Source organism: Nicotiana tomentosiformis, chromosome 3 (genome assembly GCF_000390325.3).
Source record: "Nicotiana tomentosiformis chromosome 3, ASM39032v3, whole genome shotgun sequence".
In the NCBI taxonomy this organism is placed as follows: Eukaryota; Viridiplantae; Streptophyta; class Magnoliopsida; order Solanales; family Solanaceae; genus Nicotiana; species Nicotiana tomentosiformis.
This window is the reverse complement of record NC_090814.1, coordinates 110,877,811-110,904,245: the sequence shown is the minus strand read 5'-3', so window position 1 is coordinate 110,904,245 and position 26,435 is coordinate 110,877,811. Positions and strand designations below refer to the sequence as shown.

The window sequence follows — 26,435 nt, the reverse complement described above, 5'->3', positions numbered from 1 at the left end:
CTTCTAGTTCGGCATCTTTAATTTTAGATCCAGTTGTAGTCGTTCTAGCCACTTCATTTTTTGAGATTTCTTCTAAGTCAATTATTTCAGATGTCTGCTACTGGTGCTGGTTGGTTCTACTTCAAGCTTGTCTTTGTACATCATATTTTCATCAAATGTGATATTTTTGTGTCTTAGGATCTTTCTATTCTGATCATCTCAAAATCGATAACCAAAATTATCATCACCATAGCCAATAAAGAAATATTTCTTGGCATTAGGATCAAGCTTATCTCTATCATTAGAGTTTACATGCGCATAAGCAACACAACTAAATATTTTCAGATGTGAGAGAGTTACCTCCTTTCCTGTCCATACCTCCTCATGAATTTTAAAATTCAGTGGTACAAAGGGTCCCCTATTTATGAGGTAAGTCGCCGTGTTAACAGCCTCAGCCGAAAAGTACTTCGGCAATCCAGAATGTATTCTCATACTTCTAGCCCGTTCATTCAGGGTTCTGCTCATCCTCTCAGCAACGCCATTTTGTTCTGGTGTTCGAGGAACTATCTTGATCATTCTGATACCATTCTTAGAGCAGAATGCTTTAAACTCTTGACTATCATATTCTCCTCCATTGTCAGACTTCAGACATTATAACTTATGACTTGTCTGATTTTCAACTTCACCTTTCCATCTTTTAAAGGTAACAAACACATTAGATTTATTTTTCAGAAAATAAACCCATACCTTTCTTGTGGAATTATCAATGAAGGTGACATAATAGTGTGAGCCTCCCAGAGAAGTTACAGATGCTGGTCCCCACACATCTGTATGCACTAGTTCCAGTTTCTCTTTCTTTGGTGTCCTTCCCACCTTTGAGAAATTAACTCTCTTTTGTTTCCCGTAAATGCATTCTTCGCACAAACCTAATTTAACATGCTATAGGTTTGGCAGCTTTTCTTTGGATGCCATTAACTTCATTCCCTTCTCACTCATATGCACGATCCTCCGGTGCCACAATGTTGTATCACGATCATGATCAATTGTTGTTATAGTATCTTGTTGTATTGTAGTTGCATATAGTGTTCCCTTCTTGAAGTCTCGTGCCACAACCAAATTTCCTTTGGTTATATTTCACGATCCGTTACCAAATGTTGTTGTATATCCTTCACTGTCAATTTGACCCATAGATATCAGATTTTTCTCGAGGCCAGGAATATGTCAGAAATTTTGCAATTTCCATAGCGTGCCTTATGAAGTCTTTATATGAACTTCACCTTTCCCGACAATGTCTAGAGATTCGCCGTCTGCTAGATAAACTTTTCCAAAGTTTCCAGCAATATAATTATGCAATAATTCTTTGCATGATGTAGAGTGAAAGGATGCACCTGAGTCGAGAATCCAAGATTCAACTGGACTGTCTGCACAACAAATTAGTGCATCACCGACTTGTTCAACAATTGCATTTGTTGAATTATCATCCTTGTATTGATCGTTCTTCTTCTTATTTGGCTCTCTACACTGACTATTGTAGTGGCCCTTTTTGTCGCAATTCCAACACATAATGTTTTTGTGATTTTTGAATTGCCCTCTTCTCCTTGACTTTGATCTGCCACGACTATGACTTTGTCCTCTTTGGATGTTTCTCCCCTGCTTTTGGTATTCAAGGCAGATCCTGGGGAGTCACTTGATTCTTTCCGGCGAATATCTTCGCTTAGAACCAAGTCGTTAAATATCATCCAATTTGAGTTTGGTACTTTCCGATGAACTGCCAACTACAGTTACTGTTGTAGACTAACTCTCCGGTAGAGATGATAGTAGAATCAATGCCCTGATTTCGTCATCGAATGTTATATTGACATAACTCGACTGAGTTAATATTACATTAAACTCATTGATATGTTACGTGACAGATCCACCTTTTGTCATCTTTAAGTTGAACAATCGACGCATCAAATAGACTTTATTTGAAGCAGATGGCTTCTCGTACATATTTGATAACGCTTTCATCAGGCTTGCAGTGGTCTTGTCGTTAATGATGTTAAACATCACCTTTCGTGTTAGCGTCAAGCGAATCACACCAAGAGCTTGGCGATCTAATATATCCCAATTTATTTTGGCCATAGTCTCTGGTTTTACCTCGGGCAGAGGTAAGTGTAATTTTTTCTAGTACAAATAATCCTCTATTTGCATTTTTCAAAATCCAAAAATTTTACCATTGAACTTGTCAATCTTAACTTTCCCCTTCCAATGCCATTTTTCACAAAAAGATTTATGTGAATAATGCATGTGAATAGTAATGATGATCAATAGTGTCGCACTATTCTTGTAAATAGTACATGCACCAGTACCGTACTTTTCTACCAGAATCGCACCGTGCTCTGATACCAGTTGTTGGAAAACGTGTCCGGCTAATAGAAGGGAAAAATATTTGAAAGAGAAGCAATAAATTGTACAAGACAAGACAAGATAAGATTTATGTGGTTCGACAATTTTGCCTACTCCACGGCCACACAAAGAATAGCTCATAATTAATTGCAGAGAGAAAGAAGAAGTTGAGTGATGATTATCAAATGAAAATGCATACCCCTTTTATAGGCATTTGAATGCCCTGCCGATTTAAGCGCTTACATCATACGAATGCCGATGTAAGCACATACATCATAAGAATGCCAATGTAAATGCTTGCATCATAAGTTCATCTCTTTTTGATTTTTCTTTCTTTTGTTTTGTCCACTTTTCTTTCTTTCACGTACAACTTCAGGTTTGCTACTATCAAAAACAAATTTTGTTTATCACTTGTAATGCTCAAATTTTGGTGTCTTGGGATTATGTTTGAAAAGCACAAGGGTACATTCAGTCACATCGAGAACAAAAAGGTAACAAGAATTAGAAGATAATTAGTAAGCTTTGTTAATTTAGTTAAAGGGCTTTCAGCTGAACTTGTTTTCTGTTCTAAATTCAGATTCTGACCCGCTTAGATTGGTTTGGATGGTGCACTTGGGATGTTTCTATAAAGAAGTTAATCCAACTGGTATCAAAGCGGGTCTTCAAAGGTTTGATTATTCACTGCGCTTATGAAATATCTCGCTCTTCAAATGGAATATGCTGCAAATTTTCCTCTCTCAGTAATATAATTTTGATTCTGTTTTTGAAGTTTCTTAGAAGGAGGATGTTCACCAAAATTCTTAATCATAGATGATGGATGGCAAGATATAGTCAATGGATTTTAAAAAGAAGGCGAACCACTTACTGAAGAAATACAGTATGTTCTTTTCTATTCTCAGTTCTTGAAAAACCTTCAAGCTTCTTGAATGAGCAAAAAGTACTCAATGCCTATTTCTTTATTTATAGGTTTGCCACTAGATTAGCTGATATTAACGAAAACAGCAAATTCAAGAGCTTAGATTTAGATGGCTCGTGCACAAATCTCAAAGAGCTCGTTGATACCATCAAACAGAAATATGGCCTGAAGTAAGATCTAAAACTGAATGTAATTTTAATTTTTGTCAATTTTATGCTTTCTAACTAGTGAACTTACTGATTAATACAGATACGTCTATATGTGGCATGCTTTAGCTGGTTACTGAGGAGTTCTTCCTACATCCGAAACTTTGAAAAAATACAATCCCAAGATCGCGTATCCGGTTCAATCCCCTAGAAACTTAGGAAATATTAGAGATATTGCCTTGGACAGCTTAGAGAAATATGGAGTTGGAGTAATAGATGCTCAAAAAATCTATGATTTCTATAATGATCTCCACAATTATCTTGCTAGTTGTGGAGTTGACGGCGTCAAGGTTGATGTCCAAAACTTGATGGAAACATTGGGTTCTGTATTTGGTGGACGGGTGTCACTTACTAAGAAGTATCATGAAGCTCTTGATGAATCTATTGAGAGGAACTTCAAAGACAATAACCTGATTTGTTGCATGTCTCATAATTCAGACTCTATTTACAGATTTATCTTCTATCCGACCTATCTCATTTTCAAATTTCATCAGCACCAAATTATGTCTTGACTGTTTTAGTGTATTTTCAGTTCAAAGAAGAGTGCAACAGCTAGAGCATCAGAAGATTTCATGTCTAATGAGCCGACCTTCTAGACCTTACATGTTACAATAGTGGCTTATAACAGTCTTCCACTCGGGGAAATAGTAGTGCCAGACTGGGACATGCTCCACGTAAAAATTCCCGTGTTAATACCATTTACGTCATATACAGCTGGAATTTATAAAAATTGAAGTAGAGTTCTCTAAAATGCTAATACTTGCTCTTTCATGTTGTAGAGCAATCACAACACTGCTGAGTTCCACAGTGCAGCAAGAGCATTAGTGTAACGACCCGACTTGTCGTTTTAAGAATTAACGCCCCGTTCAACGAATTAAGATTTTGAGCAGCTTCGTATTATGTGTATTGACTTGCATGCGTGGTTGAATTCAGTTACCGGATGATTCGGGGTAATTTAGGACACTCGATCCCTAAAATGGAAGCTTAAGTCTTGGGATTTTGACCATAGTCGGGAATGTGTGAAGACGACTCCGGAATGGAGTTCCGTCGGTTCCGTTAGCTCTGTTGGGTGATTTTGGACTTAGGAGCGTATTCGAAAAATTATTTGGAGGTCCGCAGTGGAATTAAGCTTGAAATGGCAAAGGTCGAATTTTTGGAAAGTTTGACCGGGGTTGACTTTTTGATATCGGGGTCGGAATCCGATTCTGGAAATTTGTATAGTTTCGTTATGTCAGTTATGACTTATGTGCAAAATTTGAAGTCATTCCGGATTGATTTGATGTATTTTGGCACAAGATATAGAATTTGAAAGTTCAAAGTTTATAGATTTTGATATGAGGTGTGATTCGTCGTTTTGATGTTGTTCGATGTGATTTGAGGTCTCGAGCAGGTCCATGTTATGTTATGGGACTAGATGGTGTGATTGGACAGGGTCCCAAGGGGCTCGGCTGAGTTTCGGGGTGGTTTCGGACCATTTCTAGGCCATTTATAGCTGCTGGTGTTTAGCTACAGTAGTGTGCTATGCGATCGCGTAGAATTGGCCGGGATCGCGAGCACAAAATGTGGAAAAATGGCCGGTGAATCGCAATCGCGAAAGGCCTTTCGCGATCGCGTAGAGAAACTTTTCTGCTGCACTAACCCGACTTTGGAAACTTATATCTCGCAATCTATAAGGAATTTAGAGATGATCCAAAAATAAAAGTTGTAGCCCTTTGTGTCTAGTTTTCAGAAATTTAAACTATTTGTAATTTGGAGGTGTGTACAAAAGTTGATGGTGGATACACTACAGGCTGTCCTGGAAGAGTTTGGAAATCTCTACTACATAGGGCTAAATTTGGAAGCTTATATCTCAAAATCTATAAAGAATTGGGAGATGAGAAACAAATGAAAGTTATAGCCCTTGGAATCTAGTTTTCAGAAAGTTAAACCATGCATCATTTAGAGTTTTGTACAAAATGTTATGACCATTATACTAGAGGCTGTCTGGAAGAGTTGGGAAGTTTGTTCTTCGCAATCGCGATTGGTTTTCCGCAATCGCGAAGAGCAATTTTGGGGCTGAAAAATTTTGTGCTCCGTGATTGCGAAGAGTAAATACCTGGGCAGTAGCTATATTTTGAGATTTCGGCCATTTTAAACATATTTGGAGCTATGGAGCTCGAATTGAAGCGATTTTTGAGGCGATTTTCACCATATGGATTAGGGTAAGTATTCTATATCCCAAAGTGTTTATATTTCATGAATCTATGATTATATTCATCGTTTAATTCAGATTTTAATGGAAGAAATCAGGACTTTTGTAAAATCTTCCAAAAACGAAAATTTAAGATTTGGAGGTCGAGTTGTTATTGGAATTCGATAAAATTGGTATGGTTGAACTCGTATCGGAATGGGTGTTTGGATTTCATGAAAATTATGTCGGGTTACGAGGGGTGGGCCCCGCGTTGACTTTTGTTGACTTTTTGGAATAAATTTTTAAGTCGACGTATTATTATCCAGAATTATTTTCGATGAATTTTAATGAAGTTATATAATTAATTTGGATAGATTTGAGCGATCCGAAGGTCAATTCAAGCAAGAAGGTGATTTTGGAATATCGGCATAACTTCAAATAGGTAAGTGTCTTGCCTAACCTCGAGTAGGGGAAATACCTCTTAGGTATTGAGTATTATGTGCAAATTGTGTAATTGAAAACCATGTACGCGAGGTGACGAGTACGTACTTGGTTTATATGTGCAAATTTCGTTGATTAAAATCCTTAAACGACCTTAGGTATTAAATTAAAAATTATTGACACTTATTAAATCCTCTATTTGTCATGCCTAGATCCTTGTTTGTTGAAATTATTTTATGCGATGATTTGGTGTGATTGCCATCTTGATTTTATGTGAAATATTATTTTATTGAGTGTTCACATCCGGATATTTTTGTTAAGAATTTGTGCACATTATGGTCGAGCCATGGGCTCCTTATTGTGAAAAATAATGTATTGTTGATATATGTGGCAAGTTATAATATTTGGGCACTTGATGTGCAATTTATGATATGTTATAATATTTGAGCACTTCATGTGCAATTTATGATATGTTGTAAGATTTGAGCACTTGATGTGCAATTTGTGAAATATTGTAATATTTGGGCACTTGAGGTGCAAGTTGTATTATGCTGTGATATTTGGGCACTTGAGGTGCGATTTGTAAAATATTGTGATATTGATACGCATGCGGTGAGATAAGGGTAGATTAAAATACGTGGCTAGTAGGGAAACTACTAGAAGTCATGTGGTGATATAAGGCCAGGGTATTGAAACGCATGCGGTGAGATACAGGTGATTTGAAATGCGTGGCTAGTAGGGGAACTACTAGAAGTCATGCAGTGTGATAAGGATGGCTAAAACGCGGGATGCTATTTCGAAAAAAAATAATTTCTTTAAAATTAAATATGAAGGCTCCCGCGGTAATATAAGAAATGAGATATTGTGAATTTATTTATGATTTGGGACTACGAGGCGGTACTTCGGGAGTGCCCTGTTGATATTTCTTTATTTATGTTCTTGCCTTGGGTGATTTTATTCCATTTAATATGTAAATTCTTGTGTTCTTCCGTGATGTACTAGTTGACTTTATTATTATGTATTTTGTGCTCCTAGTTGTATTGTGTTGGATTTGGCTTTTTAGCACGAGACTTTGAAGAAGTATATTTCTAGTTTTTCTTACTGATTTTTGATGATTTAAATAAAAGAAATTATTATTATTATTTAAATTAAATAGTTTTACAACCAAACCAGTAGTTTATCAGATGCTTTCATTTAAATGCAATGTTATTTTCTTCACCCAAATGATTTCTAAAAATAAATTCAATTCTATGTTGATTTCTTACTTGATTTAAAAATTCTAAACTCACTTTAATGGAAATAAATTGATCATGTGGATCTTATATACATTGAGGATATTGGCATGTGAATTATTCGTGCAGTTATGATATGAAATGAGGGCACGGGGTGCCGAGAAATTATGATGATTTAATTATGGGCACGAAGTGCCGTGGAGATATGAAAATGGGCTGAGACCCGTATTTTTATGATTATGAAATGAGGTGTCACATGGTGACTTTTTAATTGAAGAACTATATTCAAAATATTTATTTGGAAGGATTTTTATTTAGAAAGTATTACATGAAAGAATTATATTTGAAAGATATTTATTTGAGAAAAATTATATTTGAAAGAGAGTAATTTGGTAGAATTATATGTGAAGGTTATTTATTTGAAGAATTTGATTTAATTGGGTGTACTTGTATTTTTTATTTGTTGAACGATATTAAATGGTGTTTGTTGTCTTGCTGTGCATATCACTGGTTATTTTATGATATCCTTATTGTTATCTGTTTCCTACTATCTTGTATATTATATTGCACAGGCTATTAGACTAGTGAATGTCTTGACTGTACCTCGTCTCTACTCCACTGAGGTTAGTCTTGATACTTAATGGGTACCGACCGTGGTGTACTCATACTACACTTCTGCATATTTTTGTACAGAGCCAGGTATTGGAGATATCGGACTTGAGCAGAATTAAAGCGGGACCGTAAGGATTTAAGGTAGAGCTGTTTGGTCGTCGTAGTCCCTTGGAGTCTTTTTATTTTATTGTACTGTTTATTTTTAATCAAACAGTATTATATATTCGGTCCTCGTGATCATTCCATGTATTCTGTTAGAGTTCGTGACTCGGTACTACCAGTCTTGGGAGGTTGTATATTCATATTTATTCCGTTGTTAGTTTTGGTTACTTATTTAATTAAAACAAATGGCTTCAAAATATAATAGAAATCAGCTTACCTAGTCTTAGAGACTATGTGCCATCACGACGCCTGTGGTGAGATTTTAGGTCATGACAAGTTGGTATCAAAGCTCTAGGTTCATAGGTTCTACGAGTCACGAACGAGTTTAGTAGAGTCTTACGGATCGGTACGGAGATGTCTGTACTTATCTTCGATAGGCTACAAAGCTAGTAGGAAAAATTCACTTCTTTCATTCCTTATCGTGCGGCATTTATTCAACTTGAAGCATATATCTTATGTTCTTTTTCATCCACTCGTATATGAAATTGCGCACTCGGTATCAACTATGCGCCAACGGCTTTTGATACTACAGAGGGGTTATAAGGGCGCCAGGGTTTTTCAACCGTTGTTACAACGTGTCATCCAGATCGAAGATGCGGAAGTATTTAGAGATTACTCAGTTGTGCACATAGGGGTGCAGCAGGTTCTGACATCCGGTTAATAAGTATGATCTCAAAAAGGTTTAATTAATTGCCTAATCATCACAATTGTGGTAGGGTCATGAGGTGGATGTAGATCTGAAATAGTTGGTGGTATTAGAGACTATGTAGTTCGTATGGGATTTCTATTTAGAGAAGGGTACATACGCAACCAAGGCACTGGAGGAAGCGAGTTTAACTGTCATGAGGATGACATGCGCCAAATAAACGGCTTGAGGTGTCTTATGACCGGTGTCCTACGAGCGATGAAGGTTAGTATCGTGGATCATCGGAATGTATCCTGTGGCTTCGCGCCAAGTGAGGGGAGTCCACTATCAACGATCAGATTGCGGGGTCATATGCTATATCAGTTGGGACCTGAGATGTATTTATGTGGTATTTTAAGGTTCTTCAAAACTTGTATATGATTAAGAGGTGAGATTGTATAGGATGATGCTGGGGCTTACGGTATTTCTGTGTCCTTAATAATTCTACATGTTAGTACCAGCGGGGTCACAAAAATAATTTCAGAATATTCGAGGTCCTACAGTAAGTTCTTGCAATGCACCACCGGCACAGGATTCCTATAATGGTTATTCCAATTATGCGGCACATACTCAGTGCGAGAAGCCGAACCCGCAGAGGGGTTGTTATGAGTGTGGTGACACTAGGTACATTATGAGAGATTGTCCCAGACATGGGAGGGGTGGATTTCATCAGAGTACTTCAGCTACAAGTTTTATTCTAGTTAATACTTCACATGCACCGTCAGCTAGAGATGAAGGACAGGCGGGTAGTGGGCACCTAAGAGGTGGAGGCCCGACCCGTTGATATAATCACTATGATTTGGCTGAGGCCGATACACTATATGGTGTCGTTACAAGTACGATCCTGATTTTGTTATAAAAGGATATTTTCCTTTAATTTGATTCGGTTCTAAATATTGAGGTGAGTCCTCATATTATGCTCCGCTTATGGGTGAGTTTTGTAAATTTGTGACCCACTTATACATTTATCCCTGTTGGGAGATTTGAAGATGTAAGTCTGTGTCTGTCATTTTATTTTTGTACACCATCGAGGGCTCTAAGTCCAAAAGTAATTAATATTATTCATTACAGTGGGTTTAATGTGTTTCGAAATGATCGATTCCAATTATTATGAATTATATGCCCTACCGGTATGAGGGTTCATTATGTGTTATGAAAACTATTTACGAAATTTATTGAAAAGAATAAAGAAAGAAAATTGAAAATTTCAGTTGGCACAATGTGCAAAATACTTGGGATACGGAGTTGAGGACGAGATCCTCGCATTTCTATATAATGTAAAATATTTAAACCGGGCTACAAGCCGCGGTAGGAGTATATAAGGACGAGGTCCTTGGGGTGAAATACTTATGAGTTCAAATTCTCCCTTTTGTGAAGTTTAAATTGTACTATAGTATTAATAAGGAGTCATGCCTGATAGGCTTATGTGATAATTCTTTTATGTGTTTCTGTGTCATAATTGTGCTCTAATTATTGGGTTTTAGCCTACGAGGTGAGTGCCAGGGTGGCGTTAAATATAACTCGTTAATTCGGGTAAATAATTATGAGGTATTCATGCCTCGCATTTGCTGTTAGTGTTACGAGAAGTTGAAATGAGATTTTGGTTAATATGAGGTTAATTGGCGATGTTGTAATCGATTATGAACAACTATTAAGACCAGATATGTGGTGATGGACATACATATGATGTACTTCATGTCATGATATCATTATAATAGTGCAATGCTTGTAATGCTGAGATTAGTGTTATTGATATATACCTTGTGGTGTTTTATTGGTTTGTGGATGTGTTGTTAGGAGTTGTTTTGGTGTTACTCCGGCAGGTGGATATGCCCATTTACAGGGGAGACTCTGCCGAAATTTCTGAAAAATAAAATAATAAAAATTTTGAGAGTTAGAAAAATTTGAGAGATTGTTATGTGCAAAAAAAAAAATATATGTTATGTATTTGAGGGAGAATGATCCTAAGCGGGGGAGAATGTAACACCCCGGAGTACTTCAACACTATCAAGAAAGTTGATGTGTGAGTAGGCACGAGTTGCTATAGTCAGTTGAGACTAATATAGTGCGTCGAAGTGAAAATCAGGCATTTTGAAAATGATTGGAGAGTTAAGGATTTTGCTTTAAAGCTTATAAGAATGGAGAAAAGAAATAATCTCAATTGAGATGGTGTTGTCGGACCCGTGTTAAATTGCGGGAATGTAGAATCACCCATAAGTATGTGTGTAAGAATACACTCAGTAATTCAAAGTCCTCAGAAAGATTCTTAGCACGTTCGAGGACGAACGTTTGTTTAAGAGGTGGAGAATATAATAATCCGACTTGTCGTTTTAAGAATTAACGCCCCGTTCAATGACTTAAGGTCTTTAGCAGCTTCGTATTATGTGTATTGACTTGCGTGCATGGTTGAATTCAGTTACCGGATGATTCAGGGTGATTTAGGATGTTCGGTCCCTAAAACGGAAGCTTAAGTCTTAGGATTTTAACCATAGTCGAAAATGTGTGAAGACGACTCCGGAATGGAGTTCGGTCGGTTCCGTTAGCTCCGTTGGGTGATTTTGGATTTAGGAGCGTGTCTGAAAAATTATTTGGAGGACCGTAGTGGAATTAAGCTTGAAATGGGGAAAGTCGAATTTTTGAAAAGTTTGACCGGGGGGTTGAATTTTTGATATCGGGGTCGGAATCCGGTTCTGGAAATTTGAATAGCTTCGTTATGTCAATTATGACTTGTGTGCAAAATTTGAAGTCATTCCAGATTGATTTGATGTGTTTCGGCACAAGATATAGAATTTGAAAGTTCAAAGTTAATAGATTTTGATTTGAGGTGTGATTCATCGTTTTGATGTTGTTCGATGTGATTTGAGGCCTCAAGCAGGTCTGTGGTATGTTATGGGATTGGATGGTGTGATTGGACGGGGTCCCGAGGGGTTCGGGTGAGTTTCAGGGTGCTTTCGGACCATTTCTAGGCCATTTATAGCTGCTGGTTTTTGGCTACAGCAGTGTGCTATGAGATCGTGTGGAATTGGCCGTGATCACGAAGCACAAAATGGGGGAAAATGGCCAGTGAATCGCGATCGCGGAAGGCCTTTCGCGATCGCGTAAAGGACATTTTCTGCTGAACTAACCCGACTTTGAAATCTTATATCTCGCAATCGATAAAGAATTTGGAGATGATCCAAAAATAAAAGTTGTAGCGCTTTGTGTCTAATTTTAAGAAAGGTAAACTATTGGTAATTTGGAGGTGTATACAAAAAGGTATAGTGGATACACCACAGGCTGTCCGAGAAGAGTTGGGAAATTTTTGCTGCATAGGGCTGAGTTTGGAAGCTTATATCTTAAATTCTATAAGGAATTGGGAGATGAGAAAAAAATGAAAGTTATAACCCTTGGAATCTAGTTTTCAGAAAGTTAAACCATGTATCATTTGGAGTTTTTGACAAAAGGTTATGACCGTTATACTAGAGGTTGTCTGGAAGAGTTGGGAAGTTTGTTCTTCGCGATCGTCATTGGTTTTCTGCAATCGCGAAGAGAAATTTTGGGGCTAAAAATTTTTGTGCTTCGCGATCGCGAATCATTTTCTGCGATTGCGAAGAGTAAATACCTGGGCAGTAGTTATATTTCGAGGTTTGAGCCATTTTTAACATATTTGGAGCTATGGAGCTCGGATTGAAGCGATTTTTGAGGCGATTTTCACCATATGGATTGAAGTAAGTGTTCTATATCCTAAAGTGTTTATATTTCATGAATCTATGATTATATTCATCGTTTAATTCGGATTTTAATGGAAGAAATCAAGATTTTTGTAAAATCTTCCAAAAACGAAAATTTAAGATTTGGAGGTTGAGTTGTTATTGGAATTCGATAAAATTGGTATGATTGAATTCGTATCGGAATGGGTGTTTGGATTTCATGAAAATTATGTCGGGTTCCGAGGGGAGGGGCCCGCATTGACTTTTGTTGACTTTTTGAAATAAATTTTTAAGTCGGCGTATTATTATCCAGAATTATTTCCGATGAATTTTAATGAAGTTATACAATTAATTTGGATAGATTTGAGCGGTCCGAAAGTAAATTCAAGCAAGAAGGTGATTTTGGAGTATCGGCATAACTTCAAAAAGGTAAGTGTCTTGCCTAACCTTGAGTGGGAGAAATACCCCTTAGGCATTGAGTATTATGCGCAAATTGTGTAATTGAAAACCATGTACGCGAGGTGACGAGTGTGCACTTAGTTTATATGTGCAAATTTCGTTGATTAAAATCCTTAAACGCCCTTAGGTATTAAATTGGAAATTATTAACACTTATTAAATCCTCTATTTATCATGCCTAGATCCTTGTTTGTTGAATTATTTTATACGATGATTTGGTGTGATTGCCACCTTGATTTTATGTGAAATATTATTTTATTGAGTGTTCACATCCGGATATTTTTGTTAAGAATTTGTGCACATTATGGTCGAGCCATGGGCTCCTTATTGTGGAAAATAATGTATTGTTGATTTATGTGGCAAGTTATAATATTTGGGCACTTGATGTGCAATTTATGATATGTTATAATATTTGAGCACTTCATGTGCAATTTATGATATGTTGTAAGATTTGAGCACTTGATGTGCAATTTGTGAAATATTGTAATATTTGGGCACTTGAGGTGCAAGTTGTATTATGCTGTGATATTTGGGCACTTGAGGTGCGATTTGTGAAATATTGTGATATTGATACGCATGCGGTGAGATAAGGGTAGACTAAAATACGTGGCTAGTAGGGAAACTACTAGAAGTCATGTGGTGATATAAGGTCAGGGTATTGAAATGCATGGCTAGTAGGGGAACTACTAGAAGTCATGCGGTGTGATAAGGATGGCTAAAACGCGGGATGCTATTTCGGAAAAAAATAATTTCTTTAAAATTAAATATGAAGGCTCCCGCGGTAATATAAGAAATGAGATATTGTAAATTTATTTATGATTTGGGACTACGAGGCGGTACTTCGGGAGTGCCCTGTTGATATTTTTTTATTTATGTTCTTGCCTTGGGTGATTTTATTCCATTTAATATGTAAATTCTTGTGTTCTTCCGTGATGTACTAGTTGACTTTATTATTATGTATTTTGTGCTCCTAGTTGTATTGTGTTGGATTTGGCTTTTTAGCACGAGACTTTGAAGAAGTATATTTCTAGTTTTTCTTACTGATTTTTGATGATTAAGTTGATTTAAATAAAAGAAATTATTATTATTATTTAAATTAAATAGTTTTACAACCAAACCAGTAGTTTATCAGATGCTTTCATTTAAATGCAATGTTATTTTCTTCACCCAAATGATTTCTAAAAATAAATTCAATTCTATGTTGATTTCTTACTTGATTTAAAAATTCTAAACTCACTTTAATGGAAATAAATTGATCATGTGGATCTTATATACATTGAGGATATTGGCATGTGAATTATTCGTGCAGTTATTATATGAAATGAGGGCACGGGGTGCCGAGAAATTATGATGATTTAATTATGGGCACGAAGTGCCGTGGAGATATGAAAATGGGCTGAGACCCGTATTTTTATGATTATGAAATGAGGTGTCACATGGTGACTTTTTAATTGAAGAACTATATTCAAAATATTTATTTGGAAGGATTTTTATTTAGAAAGTATTACATGAAAGAATTATATTTGAAAGATATTTATTTGAGAAAAATTATATTTGAAAGAGAGTAATTTGGTAGAATTATATGTGAAGGTTATTTATTTGAAGAATTTGATTTAATTGGGTGTACTTGTATTTTTTATTTGTTGAACGATATTAAATGGTGTTTGTTGTCTTGCTGTGCATATCACTGGTTATTTTATGATATCCTTATTGTTATCTGTTTCCTACTATCTTGTATATTATATTGCACAGGCTATTAGACTAGTGAATGTCTTGACTGTACCTCGTCTCTACTCCACTGAGGTTAGTCTTGATACTTAATGGGTACCGACCGTGGTGTACTCATACTACACTTCTGCATATTTTTGTGCAGAGCCAGGTATTGGAGATATCGGACTTGAGCAGAATTAAAGCGGGACCGTAAGGATTTAAGGTAGAGCTGTTTGGTCGTCGTAGTCCCTTGGAGTCTTTTTATTTCATTGTACTATTTATTTTTAATCAAACAGTATTATATATTCGGTCCTCGTGATCATTCCATGTATTCTGTTAGAGTTCGTGACTCGGTACTACCAGTCTTGGGAGGTTGTATATTCATATTTATTCCGTTGTTAGTTTTGGTTACTTATTTAATTAAAACAAATGGCTTCAAAATATAATAGAAATCAGCTTACCTAGTCTTAGAGACTATGTGCCATCACGACGCCTGTGGTGGGATTTTAGGTCATGACAAGTTGGTATCAAAGCTCTAGGTTCATAGGTTCTACGAGTCACGAACGAGTTTAGTAGAGTCTTACGGATCGGTACGGAGATGTCTGTACTTATCTTCGATAGGCTACAAAGCTAGTAGGAAAAATTCACTTCTTTCATTCCTTATCGTGCGGCATTTATTCAACTTGAAGCATATATCTTATGTTCTTTTTCATCCACTCGTATATGAAATTGCGCACTCGGTATCAACTATGCGCCAACGGCTTTTGATACTACAGAGGGGTTATAAGGGCGCCAGGGTTTTTCAACCGTTGTTACAACGTGTCATCCAGATCGAGGATGCGGAAGTATTTAGAGATTACTCAGTTGTGCACATAGGGGTGCAGCAGGTTCTGACATCCGGTTAATAAGTATGATCTCAAAAAGGTTTAATTAATTGCCTAATCATCACAATTGTGGTAGGGTCACGAGGTGGATGTAGATCTGAAATAGTTGGTGGTATTAGAGACTATGTAGTTCGTATGGGATTTCTATTTAGAGAAGGGTACATACGCAACCAAGGCACTGGAGGAAGCGAGTTTAACTGTCATGAGGATGACATGCGCCAAATAAACGGCTTGAGGTGTCTTATGACCGGTGTCCTACGAGCGATGAAGGTTAGTATCGTGGATCATCGGAATGTATCCTGTGGCTTCGCGCCAAGTGAGGGGAGTCCACTATCAACGATCAGATTGCGGGGTCATATGCTATATCAGTTGGGACCTGAGATGTATTTATGTGGTATTTTAAGGTTCTTCAAAACTTGTATATGATTAAGAGGTGAGATTGTATAGGATGATGCTGGAGCTTACGGTATTTCTGTGTCCTTAATAATTCTACATGTTAGTACCAGCGGGGTCACAAAAATAATTTCAGAATATTCGAGGTCCTACAGTAAGTTCTTGCAATGCACCACCGACACAGGATTCCTGTAATGGTTATTTCAATTATGCGGCACATACTCAGTGCGAGAAGCCGAACCCGCAGAGGGGTTGTTATGAGTGTGGTGACACTAGGTACATTATGAGAGATTGTCCCAGACTTGGGAGGGGTGGATTTCATTAGAGTACTTCAGCTACAAGTTTTATTCCACTTAATACTTCATATGCACCGTCAGCTAGAGATGAAGGACAGGCGGGTAGTGGGCACCTAAGAGGTGGAGGCCCGATCCATTGATATAATCATTATGATTTGGCTGAGGCCGATACACTATATGGTGTCGTTACAAGTACGATCCTGATTTTGTTATAAAAGGATATTTTCCTTTAATTTGATTCGGTTCTAAATATTGAGGTGAGTCCTCATATTATGCTCCGCTTATGGGTGAGTTTTGTAAATTTGTGACCCATTTATACATTTATCCCTGTTGGGAGATTTGAAGATGTGAGTCTGTGTCTGTCATTTTATTTTTGTACACCATTGAGGGCTCTAAGTCCAAAAGTAATTAATATTATTCATTACAGTGGGTTTAATGTGTTTCGAAATGATCGATTCCAATTATTATGAATTATATGCCCTACCGGTATGAGGGTTCATTATGTGTTGTGAAAACTATTTACGAAATTTATTGAAAAGAATAAAGAAAGAAAATTGAAAATTTCAGTTGGCACAATGTGCAAAATACTTGGGATACGGAGTTGAGGACGAGATCCTCGCATTTTTATATAATGTAAAATATTTAAATCGGGCTACAAGCCGCGGTAGGAGTATATAAGGACGAGGTCCTTGTGGTGAAATACTTATGAGTTCAAATTCTCCCTTTTGTGAAGTTTAAATTGTACTATAGTATTAATAAGGAGTCATGCCTGATAGGCTTATGTGATAATTCTTTTATGTGTTTCTGTGTCATAATTGTGCTCTAATTATTGGGTTTTAGCCTACGAGGTGAGTGCCAGGGTGGCGTTAAATATAACTCGTTAATTCGGGTAAATAATTATGAGGTATTCATGCCTCGCATTTGCTGTTAGTGTTACGAGAAGTTGAAATGAGATTTTGGTTAATATGAGGTTAATTGGCGATGTTGTAATCGATTATGAACAACTATTAAGACCAGATATGTGGTGATGGACATACATATGATGTACTTCATGTCATGATATCATTATAATAGTGCAATGCTTGTAATGCTGAGATTAGTGTTATTGATATATACCTTGTGGTGTTTTATTAGTTTGTGGATGTGTTGTTAGGAGTTGTTTTGGTGTTACTCCGGCAGGTGGATATGCCCATTTACAGGGGAGACTCTGCCGAAATTTCTGAAAAATAAAATAATAAAAATTTTGAGAGTTAGAAAAATTTGAGAGATTGTTATGTGCAAAAAAAAAAATATATGTTATGTATTTGAGGGAGAATGATCCTAAGCGGGGGAGAATGTAACACCCCGGAGTACTTCAACACTATCAAGAAAGTTGATGTGTGAGTAGGCACGAGTTGCTATAGTCAGTTGAGACTAATATAGTGCGTCGAAGTGAAAATCAGGCATTTTGAAAATGATTGGAGAGTTAAGGATTTTGCTTTAAAGCTTATAAGAATGGAGAAAAGAAATAATCTCAATTGAGATGGTGTTGTCGGACCCGTGTTAAATTGCGGGAATGTAGAATCACCCATAAGTATGTGTGTAAGAATACACTCAGTAATTCAAAGTCCTCAGAAAGATTCTTAGCACGTTCGAGGACGAACGTTTGTTTAAGAGGTGGAGAATATAATAACCCGACTTGTCATTTTAAGAATTAACGCCCCGTTCAATGACTTAAGGTCTTTAGCATCTTCGTATTATGTGTATTGACTTGCGTGCATGGTTGAATTCAGTTACCGGATGATTCAGGGTGATTTAGGATGTTCGGTCCCTAAAACGGAAGCTTAAGTCTTAGGATTTTAACCATAGTCGGAAATGTGTGAAGACGACTCCGGAATAGAGTTCTGTCGGTTCCGTTAGCTCCGTTGGGTGATTTTGGATTTAGGAACGTGTCTAAAAAATTATTTGGAGGACCGTAGTGGAATTAAACTTGAAATGGGAAAAGTTGAATTTTTGAAAAGTTTGACCGGGGGGTTGAATTTTTGATATCGGGGTCGGAATCCGGTTCTGGAAATTTGAATAGCTTCGTTATGTCAATTATGACTTGTGTGCAAAATTTGAAGTCATTCCGGATTGATTTGATGTGTTTCGGCACAAGATATAGAATTTGAAAGTTCAAAGTTCATAGATTTTGATTTGAGGTGTGATTCATCGTTTTGATGTTGTTCGATGTGATTTGAGGCCTCAAGCAGGTCTGTGGTATGTTATGGGATTGGATGGTGTGATTGGACGGGGTCCCGAGGGGCTCGGGTGAGTTTCAGGGTGCTTTCGGACCATTTCTAGGCCATTTATAGCTGCTGGTTTTTGGCTACAGCAGTGTGCTATGAGATCGTGTGGAATTGGCCGTGATCGCGAAGCACAAAATGGGGGAAAATGGCCAGTGAATCGCGATCGCGGAAGGCCTTTCGCGATCGCGTAAAGGACATTTTCTGCTGAACTAACCCGACTTTGAAATCTTATATCTCGCAATCGATAAAGAATTTGGAGATGATCCAAAAATAAAAGTTGTAGCGCTTTGTGTCTAATTTTAAGAAAGGTAAACTATTGGTAATTTGGAGGTGTATACAAAAAGGTATAGTGGATAAACCACAGGCTGTCCGAGAAGAGTTGGGAAATATCTACTGCATAGGGCTGAGTTTGGAAGCTTATATCTTAAAATCTATAAGGAATTGGGAGATGAGAAAAAAATGAAAGTTATAGACCTTGGAATCTAGTTTTCAGAAAGTTAAACCATGTATCATTTGGAGTTTTTGACAAAAGGTTATGACCGTTATACTAGAGGCTGTCTGGAAGAGTTGGGAAGTTTGTTCTTCGCGATCGTCATTGGTTTTCTGCAATCGCGAAGAGAAATTTTGGGGCTGAAAATTTTTGTGCTTCGCGATCGCGAATCATTTTCCGCGATTGCGAAGAGTAAATACTTGGACAGTAGCTATATTTCGAGGTTTGAGCCATTTTTAACATATTTGGAGCTATGGAGCTCGGATTGAAGCGATTTTTGAGGCGATTTTCACCATATGGATTGGAGTAAGTGTTCTATATCCTAAAGTGTTTATATTTCATGAATCTATGATTATATTCATCGTTTAATTCGGATTTTAATGGAAGAAATCAAGATTTTTGTAAAATCTTCCAAAAACGAAAATTTAAGATTTGGAGGTCGAGTTGTTATTGGAATTCGATAAAATTGGTATGATTGAATTCGTATCGGAATGGGTGTTTGGATTTCATGAAAATTATGTCGGGTTCCGAGGGGAGGGCCCACATTGACTTTTGTTGACTTTTTGAAATAAATTTTTAAGTCGGCGTATTATTATCCAGAATTATTTCCGATGAATTTTAATGAAGTTATACAATTAATTTGGATAGATTTGAGCGGTCCGAAAGTAAATTCAAGCAAGAAGGTGATTTTGGAGTATCGGCATAACTTCAAAAAGGTAAGTGTCTTGCCTAACCTTGAGTGGGAGAAATACCCCTTAGGCATTGAGTATTATGCGCAAATTGTGTAATTGAAAACCATGTACGTGAGGTGACGAGTGCGCACTTAGTTTATATGTGCAAATTTCGTTGATTAAAATCCTTAAACGCCCTTAGGTATTAAATTGGAAATTATTAACACTTATTAAATCCTCTATTTGTCATGCCTAGATCCTTGTTTGTTGAATTATTTTATACGATGATTTGGTGTGATTGCCACCTTGATTTTATGTGAAATATTATTTTATTGAGTGTTCACTACCGGATATTTTTGTTAAGATATTGTGCACATTATGGTCGAGCCATGGGCTCCTTATTGTGAAAAATAATGTATTGTTGATTTATGTGGCAAGTTATAATATTTGGGCACTTGATGTGCAATTTGTGATATGTTATAAAATTTGAGCACTTGATGTGCAATTTGTGATATGTTGTAAGATTTGAGCACTTGATGTGCAATCTGTGATTTGTTGTAAGATTTGAGCACTTGATGTGCAATTTGTGAAATATTGTAATATTTGGGCAATTGAGATGCAAGTTGTATTATGCTGTGATATTTGGGCACTTGAGGTGCGATTTGTGAAATATTGTGATATTGATACGCATGCGGTGAGATAAGGGTGGTTTGAAACGCGTGGCTAGTAGGGGAACTACTAGAAGTCATGCGGTGATATAAGGTCAGGGTGTTGAAATGCATGCGGTGAGATACAGGTGGTTTGAAACGTGTGGCTAGTAAGGAAACTACTAGAAGTCATGCGGTGTGATAAGGATGGCTAAAACGCGGGATGCTATTTCGAAAAAAAATAATTTCTTTAAAATTAAATATGAAGGCTCCCGCGTTAATATAAGAAATGAGATATTGTGAATTTATTTATGATTTGGAACTACGAGGCGGTACCTCGGGAGTGCCCTGTTGATATTTCTTTATTTATGTTCTTGCCTTGGGTGATTTTGTTTCATTTAATATGTAAATTCGTGTGTTCTTCCGTGATGTACTAGTTGACTTTATTATTATGTGTTTTGTGCTCCTAGTTGTATTGTGTTGGCTTTGGCTTTTTAGCATGAGACTCTGAAGAAGTATATTTCTGTTTTTTCTTACTGATTTCCGATGATTAAGTTGATTTAAATAAAAGAAATTATTATTATGTTTTAAATTAAATAGTTTTACAACCAAACCAGTAGTTTATCAGATGCTTTAATTTAAGTGCAATGTTATTTTCTTCACCCAAATAATTTCTAAAAATAAATTCAATTCTTTGTTGATTTCTTACTTGATTTAAAAATTCTAAACTCACTTTAATGGAAATAAATTGATCATGTCGATCTTATATACATTGAGGATATTGACATGTGAATTGTTCGTGCAATTATGATATGAAATGAGGGCACGAGGTGCCGGAAAAATATGATGATTTAATAATGGGCACGAGGTGCCGTGGAGATATGAAAATGGGCTGAGACCCGTATTTTTATGATTATGAAACAAGGTGTCACATGGTGACTTTTTAATTAAAGAATTATATTCAAAATATTTATTTGGAAGGATTTTTATTTAGAAAGTATTACATGAAAGAATTATATTTGAAAGATATTTATTTGAGAAAAATTATATTTGAAAGAGAGTAATTTGGTAGAATTATATGTGAATGATATTTATTTGAAGAATTTGATTTAATTGGGTGTACTTGTATTTATTATTTGTTGAACGATATTAAATGGTGTTTGTTGTCTTGTTGTGCATATCACTGGTTGTTTTATGATATCCTTATTGTTATCTGTTTCCTGCTATCTTGTATATTATATTGCACAGGCCATTAGACTAGTGACTGTCTTGACTGTACCTCGTCTCTACTCCACTGATGTTAGTCTTGATACTTACTGGGTACCGACCGTGGTGTACTCATACTATACTTCTGCACATTTTTGTGCAGAGTCAGGTATTGGAGATATCGGACTTGAACAGAATTAAAGCGGGACCGTAAGGATTCAAGGTAGAGCTGTTTGGTCGTCACAGTCCCTTGGAGTCTTTTCATTTCATTGTATTGTTAATTTTTAATCAAACGGTATTGTATATTCGGTCCTCGTGATCATTTCATGTATTCAGTTAGAGTTCGTGACTCAGTACTAACAGTTTTGGGAGGTTGTATATTCATATTTATTCCGCTGTTAGTTTTGGTTACTTATTTAATTCAAAAAAAAATGGCTTCAAAATATAATAGAAATCGGCTTACCTAGTCTTAGAGACTAGGTGCCATTACGACGCATGTGGTGGGATTTTGGGTCGTGACAATTAGGTGGCTGTGCAGTTTATGTGAGGTAAGTCACTTGGATGATTCTCATTAAGATGTCGAGGACAAGAAAATTAAAAGGCCTAATGCACTTCATTTAACTTTTGATATATCGACTATATTAAATTTCAGTGACAAGCCAGGGAAACATGACTTCAACATCCTCAAGAAACTAGTTTTACCTGATGGATCCATCTTAAGAGCAAGATATGCTGGTTGACCAACTCGAGATAGCTTATTTGTTGATCCAGTCATTGATGGGAAAAGGTAATTCTCATATTGTTAGTTACATCCATTGGTTTAGTTAAACTAAAGGCAAAACCTTGATCAAGTTTTTCTAATACAAAAACTAATCTTTTTCTACAATTAACAGCCTGCTGAAGATTTGGAATTTGAATAAGCGTACTGGGGTAATAGGCGTTTTCAACTGCCAAGGAGCTGGAAGTTGGCGACTGAAAGAAGCAACTCCAAATGCACACAACTCAACAGCAACAGAAAAAACACAATTTTTGGCCATCTTAGCCCTCTTGATGTTGAATTCCTTAAAGAAATTGCAGGACAAAACTTGAGTGTAGACTATGCAGTATATGCTTTTAATTCAAGCAAGTGCCTCATTTGCTTAATCATACCAGTAAACTGGTAGGCAAAACACAAATGCTGATGCTCAGGCTATTTTGATTTTCAGGATCTCTTTGCAAAGTACCAAACAGAAAAAGAATAAAGGTGTCTTTGGGTGTACTAAAATGTGAAATATTTACTATCTCACCGATCAAGGTAGTAACTGATAAAGCCACTTTCTTTGTTTCTTATTGCTCAATGTTTCTAAAGCAGCTCTGACATGAAATATTTGAATGTTATATACCAACAGGTCTTGGGTGAAAATATTGAATTTGCTCCAATTGGTCTGATTGACATGTATAACTCAGGAGGAGCAATTGAAGATGTAATGTACAGTTCCGATGATCTTCCAGATCGTGCAGTAAACGTGAAAACAAGAGGATGTGGTCAGTTTGGAGCATATTCAAGCACAAAACCAAGTTCATGTAAAGTGGACATGAACGATAATGATTTCACCTACAATAAAGAAAAGGGACTATTGGTGATAAATCTGAAGGGTGATTGCCACACGAGAGATATTAAAGTGGTCTATTAAGATGAATGACCTTTGTACGTGAAGAAACTGAAGAGCTTTTCCACATAGTAGTGGAGAGAAGTTTTAGGAGGTTAACAAAGGGAATGTGTGCAAAATAATTGACTGCAACTTCTCTAGTTTAGTCCTGGAAATGATCTTGTTATCATGTTAAGAGTAATGCTGCACTTTTTCATCCTTGTGATCGATTGGCTGCTGGGATTGGTTTCTCTGCCAATTTAGCTTGTTATTTATTTGCAATTTAGCCAATTCAGTTGACTGTATGTAAGCAGATCATGTTAGCAGCATTCGTTGAGTTTTATTATAAGCTCTTCTGTAATTGTTTCACTGATATCAATACGATTCAATAACTTTTGGTTCTTCATTTTCATTCTTCTTACTATGTTCTTTTCGAGGTTCTTGATTCATCTTGTGACTGATCTTAATGTTGTATATTTTCCTCGAAAAACTTTCAATGCTGCAGCGCAAATGCTGGATCATTTTGTAAATGATTCAACGTGTTGCATTAAGTGGAACCTTGAGTTTCTCTTAGAAGAGGATAAAAGTAAGATATGTGTGACGATCCCAATTTTCCTCCGTAGGATGTCGTGACGGCATCTAGTATCTAAAACTAGGTAAGCCTAACAAACATGCGGAATAACTGAAATGATAATTTAAATCTCAAAAACATCAACAACTATATCAAATAAAATCTGTAACTCAACATGTACATCTCCCAAAACCCGGTGAGAATATAAGTCACAAGCTCTAGATACAGTATTGAACACTCCTATACGTCATTGTCTATAAAGATGTAAAGAAATAAGAAAAGAATAGGGTAGAAGAGGACTCCGAGGCCTACGGACGCGGGCAGGTATACCTTGAAATCTCCAAAGACAAGTAGCTCAACATGCTAATACCGAGGCTGATAGGATGTATCTAGATCTGCACAAAACATGTGCAGAAACGTAATATGAGTACACCACAACGGTACCCAATGAGTGCCAAGCCTAACCTCGATAGAGTAGTGACGAGGTCAGGTCGAGGCCCTATTGGAGATAATAAGAAGCAAGACCGAAAATATAATGATATATTGAAATAACAGGGAGGGAAACAACAAAGAAATTACAGAAAGTAACAACACGGAAATCAAGGAAGCTAATAAAATCACGAATGGAAAACAAGGATTTTACATGTTAAGGAAACAACAATCAAATAATACAGCAAATAGTGAAGATCAACAAGGGCACTCTCGAGGTACCGCCTCGTAGTCCCAAATCATAAAAAGAAATCACAGCCTTTCCTTATATCAACGCGGGAGCCTTTACATTTAGTTTTGAAAATTATTTTTTCCGAAATAGCACCCCGCGTTTTAGCCCACCTTATCACACCGCATGGCTTCTAGTAATTCCCCTACTAGCCACGCGTATCAAGCCCACTTTATCTCACCGCATGCGTTTTAACACCTAGTTATACCACCGCATGCGTATCAATACAGAATGATACGGCAGAAACCTCGTGCAAATAGTAACAACCGCACGGCAAAAACCTCATGCAAACAATATACAACGACATGGTAGAAACCTCGTGCACATAACCAAACAATCACCTCAACAATAACACGGAAGCCAAAACATAACAACTAAATAAAATTATATTTCACAACTTACACCTTGCCTCAATAGAAACCACGACCTTTGCAACTCAACACCAAACTCAACAGCAAGGTATTTCAAGGATAGCAAATTTCAAGTAAAAAATTTTCATAGTTAAATAATGAATACAGAATTAAGAAAGTAAGTAATTCAACTAAACATGTAGTACAAGTCGCAAATAAGAGATAAGACAAGTAGCCATACGAAATTAGGCTAAATATGGTGATTATAACATGCTAAAGTAACTCAATTAAGGTATAAAAAGGAAACTACGTAGCTAAAATCGAAATTTCAACATTTAGCCCGTGTATACTCGTCACCTTGCGTACACGGCTTTTACATATCACAAATTATCTCAACAGTACCCAGTCCTAAGGGAAATTTCCCCCACACAAGGTTAGACAAGTCACTTACCTCCAACCATGCTAAATCAATCAATTAGAAGGCATTTTTCTCGATTTTCTAACTCTGAACGGCTCGAATCTAGCCAAAACAATTTCATACTATAAATATAACTATAGGAAACTAATTTAAATAATAAAATAATAATCTTAGCTAAGAATCAAAAATCCCAAAAAGTCAACTCGGGCCCGCGTCTCGGAACCCGACCAAAATTATAAAATCCGAACACTCATTCGATATCGAGTCCAACCATACAAGAATTACACAAATCCAATACCAAAATCTCGCTCAAATCCTCAAAATTCGGCCTAAGAAGTTTCCTCCATTTTTTCCAATTCTTTTTCAACCCAAATCCCTAATTAAATGATAAAATCAAAGATAGATTAGTGAAATTTAATCAAAAATGAGTTAAGAACTTTTACCCCAATAATCCCTCTGAAAATCCATCGAACATTCGCCTTAAACCGAGCTTTCAAAGTCCAAATTGAGTAATATGAAATAAACCCTCGATTTTGAAACTTAAGTTTGCTGCCGCGTTATTTACACTATGCGATCGCGGAAATTCCTTCACGATCGCGAAGAACAAAATTACCAACAACTCAAAACCTTATACGCGAATGCGGAACACTAGTCGCGATCGCGGTGAGAACTTTTCCAAAGACACACGATCGCGAGCACACCTTCGCGACCGCATAGAGTAAGGCATCCATCTGCCCAGGTCCTCCCTTCCTTCGCTGTAAACACGGTAACTACCAGAGAAGGCAATAAATAAGGGATCGGGGCTAATATACTCAAAACGACCGATCGGGTCATTACATCCTCCCCCTCTTAAAATAAACGTTGGTCCTCAAATGAGTATAGAGACATACCTGAAGTGGTGAAAAGATAAGGATAACTGTTACGCATATCATGCTTAGTCTCCCAAGTCGCCTCCTCGACTGGCTGACCCTTCCATTGAACCTTCACTGAAGCAATGTTCTTCAACCTCAACTTTCCAATCTGCTTGTCCAAAATAGCCACCGGCTCCTCAACATAAGAAGATCCTTGTCCAACTGGACTGAGCTGAAATCCAACACATGAGACGGATCGTCGTGATACTTCCGGAGCATAGAAATATGGAACACTTGATGAACTACAGCTAGACTAGGTGGTAGTGCAAGCCTGTAGGCCACCTCTCCAATCCTCTCAAGAATCTCAAAAGACCCGATATACCTAGGGATCAATTTG

At 36.8% G+C, this 26,435-nt stretch overlaps 1 long non-coding RNA gene across 2 annotated transcripts; it reads left to right on the top strand.

Moving 5' to 3' along the window:
- Nucleotides 1–2,732: 2,732 nt before the first annotated feature.
- Nucleotides 2,733–23,366, top strand: LOC104102201 (uncharacterized). 2 transcript variants are annotated; one of them, XR_011414909.1, is made up of 11 exons: nt 2,733–2,858; nt 2,945–3,035; nt 3,145–3,244; nt 3,334–3,453; nt 3,533–4,163; nt 4,269–5,690; nt 6,034–6,101; nt 21,666–21,725; nt 22,155–22,289; nt 22,396–22,796; nt 22,891–23,366. It is a non-coding gene; the product is annotated as an uncharacterized lncRNA (long non-coding RNA). The 2 variants fall into 2 exon arrangements; XR_011414908.1 differs by having other exon boundaries at nt 3,137–3,244.
- Nucleotides 23,367–26,435: the final 3,069 nt, after the last annotated feature.